This window comes from Coturnix japonica, chromosome 14 (assembly GCF_054131305.1).
Source record: "Coturnix japonica strain WE chromosome 14, WE-NBRP24, whole genome shotgun sequence".
In the NCBI taxonomy this organism is placed as follows: domain Eukaryota; kingdom Metazoa; phylum Chordata; class Aves; order Galliformes; family Phasianidae; genus Coturnix; species Coturnix japonica.
This window is the reverse complement of record NC_140676.1, coordinates 10,130,032-10,142,504: the sequence shown is the minus strand read 5'-3', so window position 1 is coordinate 10,142,504 and position 12,473 is coordinate 10,130,032. Positions and strand designations below refer to the sequence as shown.

The 12,473-nt window shown below is 39.0% G+C and overlaps 1 protein-coding gene across 1 annotated transcript in view; it reads left to right on the top strand.

The window, feature by feature from the left end:
* Window positions 1-12,473, top strand: part of SEMA6D (semaphorin 6D) — a 488,676-nt gene that overhangs the window by 198,151 nt on the left and 278,052 nt on the right. The gene's annotated exons all lie outside the window — the stretch shown is intronic.

Sequence of the window (12,473 nt, the reverse complement as noted above, 5' to 3'; positions counted from 1 at the left end):
GCAGAGATCAAGCTTTGCACATAGTTAACTTGATGATGTTTTGATTGTCTAAAGGAAATAGCTTGTTTTGGAAACAGCCTCCAAGAGGCTATTAGCATTTTTAATTACATAGATTCTGCTTAATGCCACCCTATTTCCACTTCCCATTCTTCTCATCCTTTTTATTCCCTTGTGTGGAAATGGCATCTTCTTCCGCTCAGAAGCCTTGTTTGTGCATTGTTAGCTTTCCTACTATTACCCAGAATTGGTCTCTCTCCTTGCTTTAAATGTCTTTCAGTTTCTGCCAGGTTCTGCTATATAAATATGCTTCAAGCAGCACTTGTAGCAGAATATTCTCAATCCCTAGCCATGGACTTCTGCTTATTTTGCTATCTCCACCATTGTCATCTGCTGTCCAGCTAGCTGATGTTCTCTGAATAATGAAAATAAAACTCCTGGTTCTCTTATTTTCTAAAATGTTAAGTATGCTCTTTGTCACTCTCCTCCACTTTCTAAATCTGTTTACACAGACTTCTGTTTATGTCCTGTTATTGTAGTATCTCATTAGAATTCATTTTTTCAAGCACTGCAATGATATTGGGAACCAGAAGAGTCATTGCTTGTCAAAACTTTGTAACTGATATCATTGACAACTTACTGAATCAGTATAAAGAAAACAGCACATGGTGTGCTATTGCTTTTCGTATAAGAAATTTCTGCTACCCTTGTAAAGTCACTTGTGTTTGGTCTAGTTCTTAATGAAAAACACAGTAAATTCACTAGTATGATTGTAACGACATGTTATTTAGTGTTATTTCCTTAGTATACACCAGTAAGAAAGGGACTAAATTAGATGTTCTCAGGGCTAAAGATAATCTAAGAGACAAAAGATCTAGTATTGTTCCTGCAAGCTTTCTGTTTGATCCTGGGTCATTTATCTTCTTGCACATAGCTTTCCCAGGAGGTATAACTTATTGTCAGCATTTTCCCTAGCTGAAATGCCATGTATGACCACAATTGCTCCCTGTCCAGTGACAGTCCAAAGATATGTGTGGTGGGTCCAATAGTTCAATACATTTGAAGAGTTTCTGTCAACTGATGCAGGAAATCACTGTTGTGAATTCCCTCAGGAAATGAACTTGTAAAATACTGACCTCAACACTGATACTTACATGTCCTCTTTCTCAAGGCACCTTCCAGACACGTGGGTGGATGCCAGAGAAATGTAATTCGCATTGTGCTTGCTAAAGGAATGCTTTTGCTGTAACTTTCTCCAAAACAAAATGAATTCATGTTAATAAAATCCTACTGTACTCCTGGGAACTTCTTGAGGTTGTGGGTCTTTTTGTCAGGCTTTTTTTTTTCTTTTTTTTCTTTTTTTCTCTTCCTTCATTTGTTTGTTTTTTCCTCAGAGGTGAAAGATGGAAATTTTCTTTTTCACTTGCTCTTCTAAGGAGACGCCATATCTTGGTAAAGCACAGTGTACTGCTTAGATATGTGTCAAGTGGTTTCTTAATGAAGTTTACTAAATATTGACAATTTGACATCTTCACTAGTTCTCTACTTGGTTGGCCTGTGGACTTCGTTTTATCTTCTTGGTGCTCCACGTCAGTGGGTGTCTGAGATGTTTGTTGTTGAGTGGGATGTTCATTGAAAGGAATGTACCTAGTGCTTTTTTAAGGGAAGGGGGGAGAATTCATAATACAAGGCACATGTAGCTATGATGGGAACAGAGTGGGCAGCTCTGAATTTGTAAACGTGTTACTTGAGAGAAGAGTTTCACTTCTCCATTTCCTATAAGGCACGTTCCCTACCAGCAGGGCAGTGGTAGGTTACTTGCAGTGCTTCTGAAAGAAGCACATTCTCCCTGTGCATGGTGTTGAGCTTTACCTTCTCCTCAGCTTTGAACGTTCTTTTCTAGCTTGGATTATGAGAGTAAACACATTCCCAAAATACCAGTGATGGAGGGAATGATTCTGAAAAATACTGGGAGATTGAAAAAAAAATTTAAAAAATTGCTGCTGATAAAGTGTAGTGTTGTTCACAGCAGAGTCAAGATAACAACTTCAGTTGTATTAGCCAGTTGTTGTAAACTGAAGTATCTGGTTGCTTCCCCAGTGTTTAAGACACCAACTACCAAGAGTGGGCATTCACATGAAGGTTGCTAATTAAAGAATTTAAAGCAGATCGAAGAGGCAGACATGTGACTAGTGATGTTAGACTGCTGGGATATAGGGTCTCAGAAGTCTCCAAGAATTTAGAAACTGTTGAAATCCTTTGAAGGTAGCAGTCCGAATACCTACAATCTTGATTCCAAGCACTCTTGGAGTTCTATGAGTATTTTGGAAGGTTGTTTTTGTTAGGATAAAATTTCTCTTTTTGTGGGAAGATCTTGCTATCAAACTTTTCTACAATGGTTGTGCTTCTCCTTCATTCTGGTTTACCAAGAGAAGCCAGAAGAAGTATCAGAGTAGTTAAGCACACAGATGTGATTTAAACTGCCTTTTTTTGTGAACAACCCTGTCAGACTTCCCTTGCCAGCCATTCTGTAGAAGTACACCCCAGTGGTACTGTGAGTTTGTGTGTTTATAACAGTTAGAGGAGAAGCCTTTGTTAATACTGTAACTTGTAACAGATGTTAGCTGCAGACAGACACCGAAGGAGAAGAGCAAGAGCCATACTGCACTGTGAAGGCTTAGTTTGCTATAGGCATTCATCTGTGCACTGGTCAGGATCACTGATTCTAGTCCAGTGTTTCACTTGATTCTGATTATTCGAAGAGACTAGATCAGCATCTGTAAGTGCTTCCATGGAGTCTTCCAGATGTGGAAATAAATTATATTTAAAAAGACCTGGTTTGATACTGCACAAAGTACCTCCAACCACCTTATGTTTTGTAAGAACTTTCATCATCCTGAATTTGACCTTGGAGGCAATATGGGTAAAGAAAATAGAGGAGGCAAGACCATGAACTGTTGGAGATAACAGAGTTAAATACCTGTAGTCACATCTACATGGAAGACATGTAAATTAGTGTCAGCCTCTAGGAGTCCATTTTTTACTGTGTTTGCCTAATATTTAAATAGTTCATTTGGATGTAGCAATAGGCAATTTTTTTCTGTCTCTCTCAAGATGGCAGAGTAGAAATAATTATTCACTTCAAGAAAACAGAATTCTATGCAAGAAGATTTCTAGAATTAAAGGACAAGTATAATAAAAGCAGCAGTTTGCCAAGATAAAAAAAAAATAATTATTTTAAACGTTCATCTATATGTAGTAAAATTGGTTTAGAATGATACTGTTTCAAATTATGAAGAACTCAAGTGAATACATGCATACATCTGTTTCCTTTAAGGGGAAATTTGTGTTTTAAAATATTCAAAATGCATTCCAAATCTGGATCCCAGGAGTCACTGGCACAACTTAAAAACATTAAGAAACAGTAATGGGCAAAACTTGGAAGGAATTCAGTTCAGTTTCACTTCAGATAAGCCTACAGAAGTCTGGAGGATTGCAGTTGCGGCAGTTGAAAAGTTTGCATCTGGGAAAGGTCTGATTCAGCAAAACCCTGTGTTCAGCAAAATGCTTCAAGTTAAGCACAATTTTAATTATTTTGCTAAAAAGGAATAGGCTTAATCAGGTGTTTTAGAGTTTTTCTCTGCCACTGCCCTTGTTATGTTGCAATGTAGCCTGAAATAACTCGGTTTCAACCTCATGCATCAAGAAAGAAATGCAGTTGCATAAAATATATAGGTTTTGTTCATCTTATTTTGAGGAAAAATATGCATTCCAGGTTGTGTTTTGAAGGTACCTTGTGCAATGATGGTGATCTGCAGTATTGTAAGGGACCCATCAAATATAATTGGATTGAAGGATCTGGGACAGTGTTTTCTACTTGGTTAGGTATAGGTCTTATCTGTACTGAAATATTTCATCCATCTCCTCTCAAATATATGTTGTGTGATGTGGTTTCGGTCTTATAAATCAGGATACTACTGAGATGCACTATAATGAACTGGACTTGTGTGAGTTTCTCTTTTGTTGTTGGCTGAATTTTTCTTTTTTTTTAAGAAGTCTGGTTCAAATATATTTGACAAGGCGATAAAACTGTGCCCTTAGATGTCCCAGTCAAGAACATAATTGTCAGTCAAATCATTAATTTTGTCTGTAATTGAGATTGGAATCTTCCTCCTTCCCTTTACTTTTAATGTAGTATAGATTTATTTGACCTTGAGACTTTCACTTGCTCCTTAAGATCTTGCTCTTTTTTCCTCCCCGCACTCCTCTCCTTCTTATTAGTGTTTTCAAAAATAAGTCATGCAACATTTGTGTTGTAACAATTATGCCTTCTCACTTGTCATCTGAGTAGAAAAATGTTGCTGCATCTGGGTGAAATTTAGCTCAATAAGCAAGTAATTTTTACAGCCTTCAAAGTGGTTTAGTTCCTGACTTGGAGAGCACAAAGTATTTTCAGCATTTGTGCTGGCTTGGTTTTTAAACAATTGTATTAATAGTCATGAGGTATGACTCACTTGAGAGTGTGTTTTTGTTAGAAAATAAATTTGTATTCATCATCCCTCCTTTAATCTTTTAATCAGATTGTTTATTGAGTATCATTTCCTGTGTTTTCTTTCTGAGACTAAAGAATGGTTGTTAATGTAGTGAATTTATTAAAGTTTTAAAACATTTAAGCTACTCTTCATAAGCTTAAAAAGTACCATTCTAATGCAGGTGCATCATTAGAAGGAAAATACTTCATGATACTGGAAAATACCCTAAACCCACAGGAACAGAATCCAGTTAATTACTAAAGAATAATCTCCATCTGGTAGATCTATCTTCCCCAGCTCATCTTAAAATAAGTCTCCAGGCAGTCACTGAAATGGTCTCCCTAAACTCATTGAGTGTTCTATGGTTATTAGTAGTAATTGTGTTCCAAAACCAGGGGAATTTTATTTAGCATGGAGGAGGAAGCAATGCCATTATTTGTTGATTAGTGTGAACAATCTTTGACAATATGTAGAACAGCTTTGGTTTCAACCAGTGACACTTCATTATTCTGATTGCAGTTTGATTTGAAGTGTTAAGAAGCATCAGGAAAAAGCAATCACCCAATTCTACCTCCACTACCCCAGAATAACAGAAGGAACACATGTGTTCCACAGAATTCCAGAGACTTTCTGTCCACAAGAAAGCAATGCCTACTAAGCTGACAGATGACTGACACCAGGTAGTAATTTGTACATGTGCTGTGAGGATTCTAACAATCCGTATGCACTTTGTTGTGTTGGAAACTGATAACTAAAAGTGTATATCATTACATATGTTGTATTCTCTTAAAAGATAAATAGTGAGGGCTGTTCTGAAAGTAATGTCTTCTGTTGGGCCACAATGTTGCAGGCAGATGTTGTTGATATGTCCACTTATGTCCCCTTTGTGGAGGGCAACTCCCATGCTGGCACACTGGCTATGCCCATGTGCCAGGGGTCACTGTGCAAACATGCCTGTGCTGCTGGGGCTGTTTTTTGTTGCTATTTGGGTTGAGGCTCTAATCCTCTAATCTGTGTGTCTGATGTAGGCAAGCTGTGTGATATGTGTATTTCACTACAGCCTTTCAAACCAAAGCACATTTTGGTACTTGGATGTGTGCTGTGTGTGAGCTTGCAGAACAGGCAGATCTGTGGTTTTGTTGGTTCATTACATTAGCATTCCCCGTAGAAGTCTCCTGGGCGGTAGGGAACGTGAACTGACCTGTTTAGAGCTCTTTGCTCTGAAAGCTGTTGTGAGATTTTATTTTCACTCAGGGTGGTGTTTCTGCGAAATGAAAATTCTCAAAAGTCATGCTAATTTTAGGATTAGTTTAATGATTAATAAATGCCTCCGATGCTTGTCCTTCTCTCTTCAAAAAGCTCTGATTGGAATACTGTTTAATACTCATTTAATGTGTTTGCCATCATTTAAACAAGTAATTAGAGCACGTGGTACAATCAGTGGCCAAGCAATTGACTCTTTATTAGTAATCTTTGGGGAGAAAGGGAATGAGGACAAGGTGCTTGTATTACTGTCTGTACTAATTTGGATTTAGGAAAAATAGCATCTGTTCAGCCTATACGTATTGGCAGGAGCTAAAGATAAGCTGGGAAACAAAGTGGAAATTTAGCATGAGAAGAGATACAGGATCTTTGTCTTCCACTAATGAAAAGATCATTAAAAGAAATGAAGTTAAAATGGTAAAATGTGCCTCAACTTTCAAAATTGTTTACTGGTGTAAACTCTACTCTCTGATGTTGAATTCCATTAAATTAAACAGAATCAGTCTGGCTCAGCTGCTAAAACAAGCAGAAGCACCCTTTGGACACGTCTCTAAAGTAGGCAGCCCAAAAACCCTGATGCCATAAGTGCATCCTGGCTTCATGGGACACCTGTAGGTTGGGGCTGAGCTCTCAGTGCAGCAACAGAATATCCTCATGCTGCAATAGTGTCTGTATGTCTACATAGTGGTTGATCAGTCAACTGAATAAATGAGCTATTCTTTTGCAGCATTCTGTTTGATTAGAAGATACCTGGATTAATGAGTTAATTGTGTTTATGCAGGTTCCTTAAGACTATGTCATCCTATTTCATATCATCTACTTATTATAAAAAAATAAACACTTAGTAATTTGACTGTCCTTTCAATGGTGGAGTTGCATACAGGGACCACCTTTGGTGTTTAAAGTCAAAATGGGAGGAGCTATTTCTTTAATTTGCTTTGTATGATGCAGTAGACCATTAAAGCTGTTGTAAGTAGCTGCCTGCCAAGAGGCCTGAGTTGCTTGCTAAGAGGCTGGGGCTGCACTGAAAGCAGCAAGCACCTCTGATGCCAAGCCAAATGGGAAACAGTCTAAAGCTGATGGCGTCTCTGCGTGTCCACTGTTGTTTGAAAACAGTGCTGAGTGGAGAAGGAAAGGAGTCTAATGTGTTATTTCCTCATCATCAGTATCTTATTCGAGAAGCTGGACAGTCTTTGAAAAGACATTGTATTCTTTGTTCCTGTTACCAGTTTCCTTCTATTCCAGAATGGTTTGAGTATCTTTCTGCAATTGTGGTAATGTGTGACTGCATCATCTTATGTAGGTAAAATAGTCCAAGTGATTCTGATAAACTTTATATAAAAATCCAGATCTCATAATCCTGCTAATTTGTTTGAAAAGTTTAAGAGGGCGCCTCCAGTGGCGCAGTGGTAGGAATACCGCTTGCAACACTGGAGACCCGGGTTCAAATCCCCCCTGTGGCACAAGTGGTAGAAGTGCCGTTCTGCTACACAGGAGGCTCGAATCCCAGGGGTTGGATTCGATGATCTCTAAGGTCCCTTCCAACCCGCACCAGACTGTGATACTGTGATTTCTGACTGGCTCACAGGGACATTACGCTATTATCCAGTGTTCCTGGCTTCTTGTGTTTATGAACCTGAATTCTGTTATAGAGGACATCCCCCTCTGTGCATTTCTACAGGATTACTGCATCTTTCAGGTGGCAGAATATTCTGGCCTTCAATTTCATACTACATAACAGTACCTGAAGAGTACAGTAATCACTCATTCACCAATGCCTGGTGTATATTATTACTTAAATATGGTGTATGGACTTAGAAATCTGGAGAAAACAAAAGTGGAGTGTAGCTAGGTACATAATGCAGTTTACTTGTTGAAATTGATTCAGTGTGCTCAGATGACAGCAATTGAAAGGCAGAAGAAGGAGACTCGCATCAATTTGACAGGCAGGGAAGTAAATAAATGTGGCAGTCTCTGAACTTGAGATCTCCTGTAGGTGAGCGCAAATGTGTGATGAGATCTGGGTGACTATCCTGGGACACTTTCATGCCACTGGAGTGCTGCAGGGCCCTGTGTACTGAACCCTGGAGGTTAAGTGCAAATCTTGTAGCAGACTTAGTTCATTTTTACTGTAGTTGAAAAATAGTGTGTAGGTTTGTTTTCTTTTCTTTCTTTAAATGGCACTGAATTCATCTGGGATCATGAATCCTATTTTGAAAACTGTTTTTTCTTTGCCTGGGAAGCTTTGCTAACATTTTGAGATTTTTACAATATTGTGGACTTCAGGGTCTTTGGGATTTTGCAAAGTTTGCTACTTGTGCAGAAAGACAAGAGTGCTGTTCAGAAAAGGTTTTCTTTGGCAGCTCAGTGCTGTAGAGTGACTTGAAGTGATTAGGCTATTGGGGATGTGCAATTAAGGACTGGCACCTGTGGAGTGGTGGGAGTGGTGCTGTGTCTGTGTAAGAAACAAAACCCAGAGCTTTCAGCCAAATTTTACTCACACCCAAGTTTATTTGTTGGTTTGAGTGGACCTGAAAACTACGCCACAGTCTTTGGTTTGGGTTGAAACTAAGCCAAACTTAAGGTTTTACTGTGAAATAACTCTAGCACTCAGAAAAATACACAGAGGTGAACTTCCCATTGTAAGGCCATGCTGACCTCTGTCAAAAGCTATATTTTGCTTAAGACAAAGAGCATGAATTTACATAATGCCCCTTTTCCCATGCCCATTCATATTGGCAGAGCATTAGGACCCATCAGGAGCTTTGCTGTCTCTGCCTTAGCATTGTCCCATGCCAGGAGCCAGCCCACACAGAAGCAGCCACATTTACCCTGGTCAAATCTGAGAAGCCTCTGAAGAGCTTTCAGTAGTTTCTGATTCTCAGCGCTTGTGGAGATATTGCCAGGTTCAACAAAATGGCTCAGACCTTCCTCCTGTTGGTTTTCTTGCAGCCCCCAGTCATGATCCACTGAACTGTGCCCCTAAAAGACTGAGCAAGACTTGGGATGGGCATGGATCTGTGCTGACATCAATGTTTGCTAAATGTGAGGTCAGTTTTTGCAGTTCTGATACTTTTTTTTTTTTCCCTAGACTGTATATTCTATGCACATTTTATTGCTGCAGTAGAAGTCTGGGCATGTAGTTTGCTGGATCTGGGCATGATTACCAGAAACCTGGTAATCAAAACAACATGGATATGGGAATGTAGAGCATCAGAACCACCAAATATAGAAGAGAATTGCCTCTGTGTTGTTACATGGACCTTTGTGGGGTTGGTTTTGGGAAGTCTTTGCTTGTCTGTTTGTTTCATTTTTGGTTTGTTGGTTTATTGGGTTTCGCTGTTTGTTTGGAGGATTTTTTATTGTTGTTCTTTTTGTTCAGCTGTATACTGCGTAATCAAATTTAGAGGTAAAAGGTCAGGCATTGATCCCACATTACTGATCATGACATCTACTGATGTTTCCTGAGAATTCAATTGTGAGCACTAATAAAGCCCACTTGCAATTAGCATGCTTGAGAGGACCTGAAAAAAGGTTCAGCACATTTGAGTTTGGAAAGAATAATAAAATGTCTTATCGGCAGAAAAGCCCACGCTGTAGAGCAGGAGAAAGAGAACGCTATATTTGGTATTCTGTGTATATAATAAATATCTGGTTAGGTATGTTACAATCGAAATGCAAAATGTCAGTTTTTATTAATGAAGCAGAAAGTGCGGGAGGAGTGATGAAGGCTGGCTGTGAGTCCTGAGCAGCTGGCACTGCTTTTCAGAGCAAGTATGATCCAATTGAGGGATGTGCATGGGCAGCAAGATTTGTGATTTGGGGGAAAATGCAGGTTTGAGCCTTGCGATAAAGAAGAGAAGAACATAAAAAGAGATTTAAAAAGGAAATAAAGGATGTAATTCACAGCCCATTGAAATCAATGGGAATTATCTCATCTCAGTGGGCGCTGGATTAGGCCTCAAAAGGGTTGAAGCAACATAAAGTAATTCAAGCAAATTTCCTTTAGTAACAGAGCTTGAGAGCTGAGGTGTTCAAAATGAGTGCTTTGGAGTGAGCCAAGCGCAGACGCACCCACGTGGTCTCCATCTGCATCTCCTTCACTTCTTCTCAGCTTGTGCAGAGCACAGAATAAACCATGCCAGTTCTGACAAGCGCCCACATGGCCTGAGCACAGTGGTGGTCCTTTCTGGCTGTTTCTTGGAAGTGGGAATATCCAAAATGATCTTCAGCGCTTACAACTGCATTTTATTAGAACACCAAAGTAAAACATGGCAACAGGAGAATTCTTTAAACAGGAAAAGCTCAGATGCAGTTGGTGAGAAAAACTGAATAAAAGGTTTGCAGACAAACTTATCCTTGCTAAGGACAAAAGGGTGACCTGATTCCTCCAGCTTTGGTTTTCATTCTATCAGCTTTCATTTTCTCCCTGGGTTACAAAAATTCTGCTGTGTCCTTTGAATAGACATTTGCAGAACTCTAGATCCCTAGGGTAGTTTTGTTCTAACAATTGCTTTCCAGGGCACATTTGGTGCTGTGTCCCCCAAACCCCTCTGCATTTCTCAGTGGTGTTCATAGTCTTTTCTCACGTTCCAGCTTTCTTACATACCGGTTTCTGATTTCCTTTTTACCACCTAGCCTGATCTCTGCTCCAGAAGGACTTCCAAAGGCAAATATTCTTAACTGCACTTCATTGAGGTTCACTGTCATCCCTTCCAGACAGTTCTCCAGACTGTAACAGGAAGCAAAACATCTTTTTTTTTTTTTTTTTTAATTATTCCTTGCACACAAACCATAGTCTTTTGAGCAGAATATATGTACAGTGTCTAATTGTAGCCTGTGAAGAAAAAAATAGGAAGAATCAGACTAAACTTTCCAGTAGGTATGTGACACATAATATGTGTCACAGGCAGTGGAGAAGCAGGATACTATGTTTAACATACTCCTAGACGTGAAATACCCTACTGGCATAGGAACGTATGATAGCAGTACACAGTACTTTGGTTTTTCTGTTACAAATTACCTTGGTATTATGATGGAAAGCATAGAGCCATTCCCAGATCAGTGATAATCCCCAGTGTTGTGTTGTGGGCATTACCATGGTGTCATTTGTATGGAAGTGTCTTTGCCCCAAGTGATGCTGTTAATCCTAATGTCCTTCAAGAATTGAAGCTATGGAAATAGAATATCTACAAGAAATGAATAGTAGTGAAATTTCATTTCTTAGAAGGTTGACTGCTTCCTTTTCTGTTCTGGGTAACCTTATGGTGGCTTCTATGTGTCTTTTATGGATACTGAATGTAGAAGTATACCTTTGACACTGATACTGACCAGAGATAATTGCTAAGAGCAGTAAGAAATTACTGTTTCTCATTGATCTATTAAGTGCTCTTTAAAGGCAGATCTTCCTGCAAAATGTAAGGTACACTGCCCTTAGAGGTAGAACAGCAGTCTTAGATTTACTTCTCCCTGTTCTCATTTCAAAACTCGTACTTCTGCAACTGGTGCTGAGGCAGCAGAAACATGATTGCTTGCTGATCTCAGGACAATTTTCTCAGAAGATCTGCTATGGTGTGAGAGCAATCTTAGGAGTGGTAACATCGGTGTGTTCATTGAATCAGAGAGTATGCCAGGTCATGGCTTAATATACTAATCCTAATTAACATTGATGCCATTTTTTGATGAGTTACAAAACTGTCTGCCTTTTACTATATCATCATATAGAGGACGTGTGGCACATAATTATACTATGAGACATTGTAGATTTATGTAGCTGGCTGAGCGCTGAGGGTGCAGTTTGCTCGTGTGAATGTGTAGATTTTCCTTTAGATCAAACAAAAACAAAAGAAAAATGATGATGTTTTTGGGGTGTGGGGAGGGAGAAATGAATCTCACCAGGCTGCATAGCTTTTGAAAAGAAAGGAAATAATGGTCTTAAGCTGAAATAAATGTGTTTTACAACTTTACAAAGTGAGAAAGGGGGAAAATTTTCAAATATGCAGAGGAAGTGCACAGTCTGAGCTGCCAGCACTGTCAGTGCTCAGCTAATATGACTAAATGAGATCAGCCCACCCATCAGAGCATTAGAAAGGGTTCAGAGATTGCTTAAGATAAAACGACTGGTAAAGAAATGAAGTACGGGAGCTTTCGTCTTTTGAAGTACAGTAGGCACACAAATCCCATTATTTTCTAATAGGATTTTACACACACTTTTTCCCTCACCAGCTTGAAACTCATTTGAGCTGCTCATACAGTTCGAAAAATGTCCTTTCCTGGTTGTCATGGGTGGGACATCTGCCTGATTTATTTTGCTGCATGCAAGCTAGTCAAAAGAATCAGGATAAATGGTTCCTGGTGTTTTCAGCAGGTATTTGGTTTATTTTCTGTATATGATGTTGCATTTCTCTAAAAGGAATTTTTTACCAAAAAAAAAAAAAAAAAAAAAAAAGAGAGAGAGATTTTGAAGTCTGATGCTGAAATTCTTAGAAGAGAATCCACAGGTTTCACTGTCTTCATTCAGTGTGCCCTTAAGTCTTTTCCTGAAAAACAGGGAGAAATTAATATTGTTTTATAGACAGGTTCAAGGATATGTTAAACATTTAATAGGTTTGGGGTAAGATCTAATACATTCGAGTGCAATTTTATCCATGTCTTATTCATCTTTACTGTACAGCACATTGC